General features: G+C 41.0%; 1 long non-coding RNA gene across 1 annotated transcript in view; it reads right to left on the bottom strand.

Moving 5' to 3' along the window:
• LOC141279758 (uncharacterized) overlaps window positions 1–12,574 on the bottom strand; it is a 40,494-nt gene extending 27,920 nt beyond the window's left edge. Inside the window, exons 1-2 of the long non-coding RNA XR_012334571.1 lie at window positions 12,549–12,574; window positions 9,653–9,727 (exon numbers count right to left, since the gene is read on the bottom strand). This is a non-coding gene — a long non-coding RNA (uncharacterized lncRNA). The remainder of the gene's footprint in view (window positions 1–9,652; window positions 9,728–12,548) is intronic.
• Between the last annotated feature and the right edge of the window lie 455 nt (window positions 12,575–13,029).

The raw sequence follows: 13,029 nt of genomic DNA, 5'->3' as shown, positions 1-13,029 counted from the left end.
CTGCTGTACAGCAAAGTGATTCAGTTATACATATATATACATTCCTTTTCATATTCTTTTCCATTATGGTTTATCACAGGATATTGAATATATTTTCTTGTGCTATACAGTAGGACCTTGTTGTTTATCCATTCTATATATAATAGTCTGCATCTACTAATCTGAAACTCCCAATCCATCCCTCTCCCACCCATTCTCCCCCTTGCCAGCCACAAAATTCTTAATGCCCCTCCAGGAAAGGCAGTTTCACCGTATTAAGTCATCAGATGCCTGGAAAGAAAACCCATGACCAATCTTACCCATTATCAGGAATTAGCTTACTTAATTAATCCATTACCCTCTCTCTTCCTAACTTCCTACCCTCATCCCCACACATTCCCACTTCCATATCTGCTCAAGTAGCTCTAAGTCCAAAACTGGGGATTGGAGTCTGGTGGCCATGATTAATCCTTGGTGGGAGAAGGACATCTGTTTATTTCAGAGTGCTTATACATGTCTCAGTGGGGACTCTTGCTTTGGTTATGGGTATCTGTAAAGAAAATGCAAAGAAAGGGAAAGAATTGCTGAAAACAAATTTTCCCCACATCACAATTGTATGAGCTTCCTGATCGGCAAGTGATAGCTCTTCTCCTACTCAAATCTCAACGCTGGTTCAGAGCTCTCTAAAATGTCTGCTACAGGCACAAAAGTCCCATTAAGATGCTTGACAATCTAACCCATGCAGTTTCTCTCTCAGTAGCAGCTACACTAAGTGACATCCAAACGCTGGTAATGAGGAGACATCTGCATACACCCTGGTTTTGAAACATAAAGCACTGGAGGAGTTATGAGCTGTCAATCATTTCAGCTGTTCTCAGCCCTGTGTTTATTCAGAAATAATTTTCGAGGCTGCAGGAAGTGTTGTTACTAACTGACGAGCAAGTTTGAACACTAAGAATGAAGAATGATTGATGTTCTTTGAGGTAAGCTGGGAAACTCTCCATCCACTAGAGGCAGCCACAGCTCAGGATGCTGATAAGGTTCTGACACGGAGAATGAGTGATGAGTGGTGTGTAATGTCTGCTGAAAACGAGAAGCCATGACAACAATGTGAGGAGGAATCCTCTAAACACAAATCCTAGGGCTCCACACAAGCAAGTTAATAGCGCTGATATCTTGACTTGATCTATGGCAGAAACCCCTGTCAGGATCACTTTTCCCACTCTATAAAAGCAAAGACACATTAATTGGTAATAAAATCCTCCTTGATGTACTGATTGGTTGGTAATTTGGGAATTTTCCAAATTTGAAATGCTTAATTCAGAGTATTTTCCAACTTGTCGTATGTTAACGGTATTAGTAGAGAAAAAGACAAGACCTTGTAGAAACATTAAAATGGTTAGAATCTAGGAAATGAGGATCCTATCTTGGGATTCATGCTGGGAAGAAAACAACCCTGAAATATGGTCCAGCCAGCTTTCTTGAGCCCTGCTCTCAGGATTCAGAATGCTGATTCAATACAAACCCATGCTTTCTGATGACTGCAGAAAATTCTTTTAATCATTGCCCGTTGACTGGCTGGCTCACAAGCTATGGCAATGTACAATTATTTCTCTCCCCCAATTCACCACCCTTATGGGCGGCAGCTGCCTGGATGTACACATTCAATAACACTTGGTTGGGGCATCTGCTGTGCCAGCCATGGTATTGGCTCCAAAGATACAGTGGTGGACAAAACAGAAATGTTCTCTGTCTGCCTGGAGTTAACAGTCCAGCAGAAGACAGAGACATTGAATGTAAAATACACATTTTGATCTGAAAGATCCATTGCACAGAAGAGAATAATGAAAGGAATCTAAAGGTGTCATGGAAGGTCTCTCTGGGGAAGCTATATTTAAGCTGAAATGTGAAGCTTGAATAGGAGAAGGCCAGGCAAAAGACAGGGCTGGGTGAGTGTTCCGAAAACATTCTAGGCAGAGGATGCTGCGTATGGTAAAACCCTGTGGCAGATTAAAGGGAATAGCACGTTGATGTGACCTGTTTCCTTAGACAACTGCGGTCATTCAAATTCAATGAAGACCATCTTTATTTTAAAATCTAAAGCATCTAATTTATTATAAATAGGGATTTATTATAAATCTTGCCCCTCTCACTTACTTTGGCTTCTCAGTACTTATTAACCAGAATCTTTGGGCTCCTTCCTCTGGCCTGATCCTCATTCCGTCAAAAATGTATATATCATTTTTAGTGACAGTGATGATGAGATGGGACAATCTGTTGGGGTATGAATATGTGACTTGGACTCACTGCTAAAGAAGACTAGAAGGACGAGAAAGGTGGTAGAGGCAGGGCACGCGGGGACTTGGAGAGGACGTCAGAGCAACTTTAACAGGGCAGAGCTTCTAGCTCCCTCTCTCCCCTGCATGGGAAGGACAGCCAGCTTTCATATTTTAAGGTCTCTCTCTCTTTTTGCTATTAGAGGGGAATTAACAGCTTACTTTTGTATCAGAGGCCCCCTGAAAGTCCACTGTTGTGTAAAATGTCAACCAATCAAAATGCCCATCAAGAGGAAGAAGGTATTGAGATAAGGCTGTAGGTTGAGGAGAAAAGATGATTTGCCTTGTTGGCAACTTATTAAGACATCTTTGCCATTCTCCAACTCAGGAACCTATAACCAGGCTCCATGGTCTATAAAATTCAGTCCAAACCAGCTCAATATATATCTTCTGCTAAACTGAACCTTCAGTCTACTCCCTGACCATTTCCCTCCATGGCCAGATTCACTGCCAACACCAAATCCTACACCACCAATTCTACCTCTCCCATAGTTCAGCTCAAGTCTCTTTTCCCCTACGTTTTCTCCCATATCCACTTTTTCACTTCACCTGTATTTCAATCTCTCATTTTCCTGATGTGGCACAGTACTCACTATTCCTACTATACAAGCAGCTATTGATTATATTCTCTTGTGTATAAAACAATTAGAGAACAATGTATGTACTTTTTTCTCCTCAACTAATTTGTAGAATCCTTGATTATAGAGATGAAGTCTTACACTCCCTTGAATCTCTTCCAATGCCTAGTGCAAAGCTGGATCTACGGCAAGCTCTCAAAAATAAAAAAAACTTAAAGAAAATAAAATCACTTGGCCTCTAGTCAATGTATAATGCCATGCTGGGTGCTATAAGGATTCGTTAAGGACGTATCAGCCTGGCCAGCTCCTTCTCATCTTTCCAGCCTCCGTTTACATACACTACCTTTTTCTTGGTAGGTTCCCCAGCTCTAAGTACAGATTAGATGCTCCTTCAGCGTGTCGCTAAAGTAACCCATGCTCCCCATAGTACACCGCTTAACATGGTGAACCACTTTATGCAAGAGCCCCTTTGCTAAGCTTCACTCTAGGCTGAATGCGCCATGAGGCTGGGGGTCACATCTGACTTATGCAGCATTTAGCCCCAGTGCTTACTTGTCCCATGGTAGACACTCAGTAAATATTTGTTGAATAAATAAATGCAAAATTTACTGACTTCAAGGCACAAATGATCCAGTTATGGAAACAGAAATGTGCTTAAATACATATATGGTGTGCTGTTTACTAATTATAGGTGTTCACGTACACTAATTCATCAGTTTACTCATTTGCCTCTAAGGCTAACTACTGTGGTTTGAATATACTTTTGGAATGGTAAGAGCTCCTCATAATGGCAGTTGATAAACTGTAAGCCTGAAAACAGTAATTCTTAACATAATGCACACATTTGTGGATTTGCCACATGTAATAGCGGATCAGAAAACAGCCAGGTACTCATCTCAGGCTCCCACACAAACACTCATCCTTCATTCTTCTTGTCTTCCTGATTCTTTATTTCTCATTAAGGCCACCTCCCAAATGAAATATATTTACTCTTAAGTTAAAACACACGTGAGAGGAAATTCCCTGGCAGTCCAGTGGTTAGGACTCCGCATTCTCACCGTGGAGGGCCCGTGTTCGATCCCTGGGTGGGGAACTAAAATCCCACAAGCCACACGGTGCACACATGAGAATAATTCTCCTCTCTATGTTTCTGCCAAGTCCAGAGAGTTTTGTAAAGACTGAATTAAGATTGGAGGAGGCTTTTATGAACTGCCGTAACCTTTCCTCTGCTTCAAAACCAGATTGCATCAGAATCTGCACTCCAAAAGCACAAATACTGAATGTAGTTTATAATTTTTGTAGTAACTTACATTCCTGAATAAACTCTTCCCACCATTTGACATTAAGACACTTCATTCTTTATCATTGGATTATCGTTGCTAGTCGATCCTTATTGAATATGACCTAACACTTCCTAGCTGTCTGTCAAAGCAGGTATTGTTTGAAATTTACTAAGTCCCACCTAGGGGTTGCAAGAACAGATAACAGATTTCCGTACCATAGCATTTTATTCATTTATTCTTTCACTGAACAAATATTTAAGGAGCATCTACTGTGTACCAGGCAACGTACTAAGTGCCAGAGATTTAGCAGTGGGCAAAAAAAAGTATATTTTCTTCCTGAGGGCTCTACTCCAAAGTAGAATTCAGTTTCTCTTTGCTTAGAAACTTTGGCAGGCACAGTTGCCTAAGTTCCTCAGTGAACATGAGGCTTCGGGTACCAAGTGAAATGGCATCATTATACTTAAATTCCTCTAACTTACTTTCTGCATCATTAATTTGGAATATCTTACATGTTATCTGGAGTGTTTGTTGTAATTTATACATCTGTTTTGTCTGCCTAAAGAGATTATAAACACCTGGAGGACAGGCACCTTGAGTAAGACCTCATTGTGTCACAGAGGCAGCGTGCCTTGCACATGAGGAAAATGCTACTTATCTTGCAGATTTTTTATTCTGGACTTCTGTTCAAGAACCACTCTGAAGACACCTGCTCCAGCTGTAGTACATCAAAAGGAGTTCCCACTGACTGAATGAATTATTTTTTAAGAACCATAAAAATAAAAATCGCGGAAACTTATTTCCACTTCATCCTATTAAATCCCACTCCTGGAATTTCAACACATGTCAACATTAAATGGAAACAAAAAAGCTATACATGTCACAGTACCAATGAAGATCACCTAAAAGAAAATAGAAAATGAGGAATATTCATAGTCCAATAGAAAAACTGTAGAAACATGATAAAGGAAAGTTATAAGCCAGAGATTAGACCTCAGAAAATTCATTTTTTTGTTCAGCAAGTTGCTGTGCTTGGTACCAGGCTGCAAGGAAGATCAAGATGAGATCTCTGCCCTTTTAGGAGTAAGTTTAGTGAGTTGCTCTTAGGGCTATGCTACTCTAATTGGTGCACATGGGCAATGGCAGCAGTGGAACAGAACAAGTGCCCTTGACCCTCAACGCTCAAGACTTTTCTTGGCCAACCTATTGAGGAAAGAGTGTTTTTTACTGTCCATCACATTGTAGAGTATATTCCCACCAATAACTTGATTGGGAAATGAGTGTTCTTGGCTATAAGGGAAGGATTGAATTAATTATTTATTGTTAACATTAGTATATCCAAGATGTCAGTTTTACTGGTTGTTCTCTCTTTTATTATGGGGAAATTGTTAAAATGTTATTCCAACATATGATTGTTTTAAATTGTAATATTTGAACTCTCCTCCTGGAAGCCCTAAGATTACGTGAATCTGCCCCCAGGGACCCTATATGGTAGCTGGTGGCCTTAAGGAAATATCTAAGGGATTCTCCTGTTTCTCCATTCCCACTTCTACTTGAGAAGCTCCATTTCATGTTTTATTTCTTTTTTTTTTTTTTTTAATTTTAAAGTTCACCAGGATGTGATTTATCGAAGGGAAGAGGGACAGAGGATCCTGTAGCTTTATACAGTATATAAATCAATGACTTAAAAATGAAAAAGCTGGGGCTTCCCTGGTGGTGCAGTGGTTGAGAGTCCGCCTGCCGATGCAGGGGACACGGGTTCGTGCCCCGGTGCAGGAAGATCCCACATGCCGCGGAGCGGCTGGGCCCGTGAGCCATGGCCGCTGAGCCTGCGCATCCGGAGCCTGTGCTCCGCAACGGGAGAGGCCACAATAGTGAGAGGCCCGCGTACCACAAAAAAGAAAAAAGAAAAAGCTGCAATATACACACATGATCTGTATTTATTTCTGTTCAAGAAGCATGTTGAATTTCAGTAATGTACAGTACAGGATGCAAGGGAAAGTTCTTTGTGGGGTTTTCTTGGGGGGGTCTTTATGCAAGTTAGTGTCATGAAGATTAATCCTCTAGTAGGTCAGAGTGCTAAGTGATAACATGGAATAAACATTCTGGAAATGCAAAGCTACTTGTCAAAACAACTTAATATCGTTAAGTAGTTTTCTCCAAGAAGATCCAACGAAACTGGATATCACTGTCAAATACTGTTTCCTAGCACCGAAACCCAAGTCCACATTGAAATAAAATATATATACCAATTTTGACAGGGAGCCTAAATATATAGGGTGTTTATGTAAGATAAAGATGTGTTCATTTCCAAAGGTAGTTTAAAATTCGACCGAACTAAAATACCAAATTATTCATTATTTAAATTCTCTCATGCATTTTTACATCCTCCTAGTGTATCCTCCTAGTGTAGCCCACTGTTAACTACTGCTACAGAGAAATTTAGATGCATAATTCCCATTAACAGTATGACAGAAACAGCAACTGTGTAACTAATTCCCCACATTGTGTGTGTCCCCTGCTCACATTACATTGAACATACTCCCTCATGAGTCTAAAAGGAAGTATACAACACACCACCCCTTTGAAAAGTGGAACGAATTCAGAAATTCCTGTGATTGTTTTGGGCATAAGAAACAGAGTCCAGTCTTGGACGTGGAGTGTGCTGTACGCTGGAGCCATTATCTCCATTTCTGCACAAGACACTAATGCTGACACCTAATTAGCATTACAAAACTGATTAACTCTCATTAAGGTCAGCACAAAGCAGAGAAATACATCTTGATGCCATCTATTAGGTCATTTATTTAATAGATTAAAATACTTAAGGAAGAAAAGTCAGTCTGGCATTTTCTCCAGTCTATTCTCTTTGGTGGATGACTGAATTGCAGAGAAAATTCAAAGAGTGGATGCAACACTACATTAAAAGCTCCGTAATCAAAACGGAGAGCATAAAAACACTTGAACATTGTCTAATGGATAATTTATCATCCAAACAGACGCATTCATTAAGGGAAAAATTACTTTCAAATATCAGTAAAATAAATTGGGTCTATTCTGATTTCTTATTTCTATAGCAAGAGTGTTCCAAGTTATGGAAACAAGTATATAAAAATGCTTCAGTGCACAAGCAGGACATTTTAGGCATTTAAGTTTATTGGGCAAAGCTGTTTGAACTGCTTGAAGATGGTAAATCAAGCAAATATGGAACATTCCAACTGATAATGTCTTTCTAGGCCAATTATTTCCCGCCTATATTTCAGAGACAGAGACTGTTTTGTTACTTTGTGGCTATTATTATTATTAATGGAACAACTACTACTAATAAGAAATCATTTTCTGTTTTGCCTTAGCTATGTGGACTCCAATCGCTCATGACAATTTCCCCTTCTGTGGCAGAAAACACATCTCTCAAGCACAGAGCAGAAGACCAGCGCCCTCACACTCTCTCTCCTTATGTGAATTCTGGGTGCTGAGATCACAGTCAAATGGCAGAAGGAATCACTCTGTACAGCTGGTGGCCTGAGCCGCCTGCTCCATCAGTTTGCTGCATTGCTCTGAAATTAACTCTGAGAAGCAGCACTGTAGTTGCCCTAAGGCCACAATTCAGCCACTAAGTGGGATAAAGAACTTTCATAAATAAACAGGCTAAGCAGTAGCTCACTGAGCTGTGGCCTCAGGCACGTGGAAAGCCCCACTTTTCCCTATGAGTGAACTGAGGACAGTTCTAGACTAACTGGCGCTGATGACAGTAATGATGGTGCTGGCTGTCGCTTATACAGCACCTGCTGTATGCAAGCATTAGTCCTAATCCTTACAACAATCCTGCCTGAGGTATTGTTACCATCTTACAGATGGGGAAACTGAGATTCAGCATCAGATACCAAAGTCTTTCTACTACATATACTGCCTCTGTGCTTACTGATCCCTGCCTACAGAAAATGTTTAAATGCTGATAATAGTCTAATAAACATTTGGGTCATTTTATTTCTGCATATGAGAAAATAGAGGAAGCAGAAAAGTGCACATCATTAGTTTGTGTCTAATCAGGCCCCACTTTGAATACACCACCTGTTTGGAGCCAGTCTGCCGAGAGAGAGAGATAGAGAGAGAGAGAGAGAGAGAGAGAGAGAGAGAGAGGCATTGTAGTGACAAGGACTTTGGTGTCATTCTGAACTGAGGTTGTCTCTGGCTGTGTGATCTTTGGGAAGATAGTTAACTTTTCTGATCATCATCTCTTCATTTGTGAAGTAATATAGTAATAGCCAAAATTCATTGAGCACTTACTATGAATGAAATAGTTTTCTAAACCCCTTTTAATACATAAATTCATTTAATCCTCAGAACAATTGTATTAATAACTCCAAATGATAAACCTGAGTTTCAGAAAGCTGAAATTATTTGTCTGGGGTGATATGGCTAAGAAATGCCACGACGGATGTTCTAATTCATATATTCTGACTCCCGATCTTGGGGTTACAACTAAATTACAACTAAATCCTTTCCTCCCATGGCTCTTTTAAGGATCAGAGATTATATACAGTATATGAACTACATGGTCATATGTAATATGGCTTATTGAGACTATCTTAAAGAGTATTAAATGCTAATATATCACACATAGAGTATTAAATTTTAAAGAGTATTAAATGCTAATATATCAGACATAAATAATGACTACATTATTATAATTGTTTAGGGTCAACTGACTTTGTAAATGAGGCCAGGTATATTCAGTAGAAATTTGCTGTGTTATTAAAGAAACAAGTTCCCTAGAAGAAGTCTTTATTTAAAATATGTAAATGAGATAAAATGGTAAGTTTGAGGGAGAAGAGGCAGTGTCTGAGGCATCTCCTTAGCCTAGAAAGTAGTACTTGGCATTTAGAAAAGGCTCAACAAAGTGACTCAAATTGTATTGCAATAGAAAAAAAAATAAACATAACCATTGTGTTTGTATTTTAGTCATTCCTTTCTTCAACTATGCACTGAGCCCTGACCAAGACCCTGGGGCTGCAAAGATGCATTTGGCATGGCTCCTGCCCCTGGAAGTTACAATCTAGTGTCTCTAAAATATATCATAACTTGAATAGCCTCCAACTTACGCTACGGTAATGAGCAATTTCAAAATCTTAGTGCCTTAACAAACACACAAAAAAGTTTCTTTCTCATACTCAGCTACATGTCCCTTATGGGTAGTCTTTGAAGATTCTGTTCAACATAGTCTCTGGAACCCAGGCTAACAGAGGCTCCGTGGTTTGCAGCTGTACCATCTGGAACATGTGGCCTTCCATCACCAAAACAGAGCAAGAGGACGCAGAAGCGTCTTGCACAGACAATTAATCACCTGAGCTTAGACGTGGCATCCATCATTTCCTCTCTCAGCCCCTGCCCCTAATCAGTCACACAGCCCACTTTCCTGCAAGGAGGGGAAAGGTGCAGTGTTTCCCTGTGCCCGAAGGAGAAAAGAACAAGCACTTACAGTCTCCGATATCTGGGGAAAGCAGAAGCAGCTCCATCCGGGTATCTGGAAGAACATTCTGTACCCCTGGCCTTTCTGATGGAGAGATTACAGAGTGGGTGAACAGTGGTAGCTAGCAAGGCAAAGTGAGGAGGATCTGTTTTTCTTCTCCATCTTGCCACATCTACTTAAGGGAAAAAATCCAGACCATCTGAAATAATCACAGCACTACTTCTTGGTCCAGATGAGCAGACTACGAGCCCCATATTTGGTTTGTTTTAGAGGGTTCGTTCTTTAAAATGAGTGGGTAATTTCCAGTCAGCAAGGTTTTTTGTTTAGGTTCCTTACACGTAAAGTCCATTTCTAAACTTGAAGATTTTATTCAATGAGAGAGCCAAATCACATTTTAGCAATGGCTACGTTGCATAACACAGAAAGCTTTGATTTCTCCCATCTTCGTTGAAAAAGTTGTCACAAAACACCAACAAATTCAAAACAGCTCTCAAAATTACTTTTGTTAAAGGCAGATTCCTGAACTATTCATCTGTGTTAAAATGCATTTTGCCTTGAATCATATGTCACGTTGCCAGCAAAGAGTCGTTTCCATGCCAACTCGTTTGCAACACGGGGGAAAAAAATCAAAGCTACCAACATCTGGAAGATGTCAGTACCGATGTAAGCCACTTGCAATGAAAACCATGGGATGGCAAGTGTCTGCCAAAGAGATCCTATATATGGCGTAATGATTTACAATATAATTACCTAACAATGCTTACCATCACTTCTTTGGCTGTTTTCTTGATCTAAATTATATCCCAGAAAAGATTTGCAGAGAAAGAAATAATATACTACGTATGCAGTGTTTTCGTGTTTTCTTATAAAGCTAGCACATTTTCCTGACATGAACCTTTTAACAAGCCACTTAATTTCAGGCAGAGTCTTAAAAGTGGAACCAGAAACAATTGTTTCACTTTCTGCACCTTTTCCTTTCCACCTCTGGTCTGCCAAGTCCCTTTTCAAATAAAGACCATTAGGGAGATAAATGTGAACTGGTGTTTCAAACAATGACTTTCATGATGAGCAGTTCTATATACTTACTTCTCTTTCTACGTACTACTTCTCTGTTTTACTGTATCTGTTTGTGTGTGTGTGCCCTTGTGTACATGCACCTACATGCATCTATCTATCCATGTCTTTAAATAAAATCGATTATTTCTCAGGTAATAAAGACTGTCAGAATCCAGAGTGGCTTCTTGGAAATAGTATTCTATGGTCAAAGAACCTCAGGACACTACATTTTGAGATGATGCCTAACGCTGTCAGAACCGCTGAGGTCTTTTCACAGGTAACAGGATCTACTGACTATGCTTAACTAATAGAGGAAAAGCACAGGCGATTCACGTTCTGACTTAAAAATGGAACACACGTTTGTACTAAGCCTGAGCAAATTGTAAGCACACAGGGAGGGGGTCGTGTTCATAGACATAGTTTATGTTCCTTACTCAAGCAAGACCTCAGATTTTGCTCCAAGTCCTTCTTGCCTCCTGAATATTTCTGGGTGTCTGCAGAGTATGCCTCAGCCATGTGCTCAGGAAAACTCCACTCAGCTATACTGCCAATGGTGTCTTTTGGTGCTCTGCCCACCTTCACCCCAAGACACTGGGTCTGCCACCAGGCACTGCTGCCAACGGGTTAGGGCTTCAATGTGGAAAAGCTTCGCCAGTGTCCATCACAAGATGGGAGCTAGTTTCCTTGCTAGCATTTTCCTCCTCTGGGACATTCTCAACAGTGTTATTTGTGGCCAGAATATTTGGTGAAACCATTGTTAAGGGTTGTTTTATTTTTTTAATACCTTGGCTTTCCATGGGACTCCTACATGATTCCAGTGAGACCTGGGCCAGTACTAATCGATGTGATAAATTCCCAGTGGCGTTAGCTATATTGTATCCTCCTGTCCCTGCTGACATTCAGATTCTTTTACTGAGACAACCTAGGTTTGTCCAGCGCCTCTCCATTTGGAATGAGTTCTTTCTCAAAAAGCTCATTGGTCCCTCTTACAAAGAGGTATCTGGCAGGTCCATGCTACCAGTTCACCAGACACACTACATGCTGGTATGATGCTAGGTAGGGGTCGACTACAAAGAGGTTGGAACGTCTATTGCTTGTCAAAGGCCCAAGGACTTTTGAGTCATTTTCAGAGAGGACTCTTCCTCAGGAGCAGCCCTGGGATGGTTCCTTCAGGCCCTTCCCCTGGGCTCTCCCCATCACTAAGGTGGATTGTGGACACAGATCTGGATCTTCTCAACGTGAATATATTCATTTCTCTCTGAAGAGATGGACCAGTGGCCTCCTGAGTCATCCTGAATGCTTGACATATTGGCCTTCCTGATCCCTTGTTCACAGCTGAACTCTAGGCAGAGTTAGTTCTAGGGCCTTCCCAAACTTGCAGGTTCATCCCTGTTTTAGGCTTTAGGGCTCAGCCTGCTCTTATTGTTGAGTGAGGAGAGAGCCTTCATTCAGGTACCCAAGAGGCTGTACATCATGCCATATCCATCCTATAACCACATGTATTCCACATGTGAAACAAGTCCCCACCTTGCGGTTCTGGTCCACAAGTGAACTAGCAAATGTGAACCGGTCTTAGAGACAGACGTCTACTCCCTTCTCCCACTGCAAGGCTCTCTGCGCACTGTCTGCTCCCACACGCCTCCTCTCCCATATGCTAGAAACTCCTGACAGGCCCTGAATGACTCCCTCTGGAACTTTTGCCCCCCCCCCCTGCTGCTCAGTTTGCACAGACCCATTGCCACCCCCTTGGGACGGTGCCTAGTTTCTAGTTCTCAGCCCCAATATCTAGTCTGTCCTCTGCCCACTGAGCTCAGAATACAGATTCCAACAGAGTCCCTCAGATTCCAACCTGGGGGCTGGAGAATCAATCTCAGCTGATGAAGTCCTGGGGTATCTCAGAGAAGCCAGACCTAGAGGAGAGATCACACAAACCACTGGGTCACACTCACGTGGCAAACAGGTACTTTTTCATCCATCTTAATAATATTTGTGCCAATCTTGAAATATCGTAAGTCTCACACAAAACCCCAATTTCCAGTTTTTCTGAGAAATGAGAAGCTCTCACAGTATTGGCTCAAATTTCCTCATGGTGACAATCAATAGGGGCTGTGCAGTGGCTGCCCCAAGGACACGCATTCCCCAGTACATGACAGTATTCAGTGTTCCCAGTGAAACAAAGATGATTTAATATTACCCTGGCACTGATGATTTTCTAGTAGTAGAGAACAATTTCTCCATGTCCCTGTCACTATCGAAAGTAAGAAAATGAAAAAAAGATAGAGAAGTTCATATATTTGAAGAAATATACAAGACAGACTACTGTGGCTATG

This window comes from Tursiops truncatus, chromosome 1, assembly GCF_011762595.2.
Source record: "Tursiops truncatus isolate mTurTru1 chromosome 1, mTurTru1.mat.Y, whole genome shotgun sequence".
Taxonomy (NCBI): domain Eukaryota; kingdom Metazoa; phylum Chordata; class Mammalia; order Artiodactyla; family Delphinidae; genus Tursiops; species Tursiops truncatus.
This window is presented reverse-complemented; position numbering and strand designations above follow the sequence as displayed.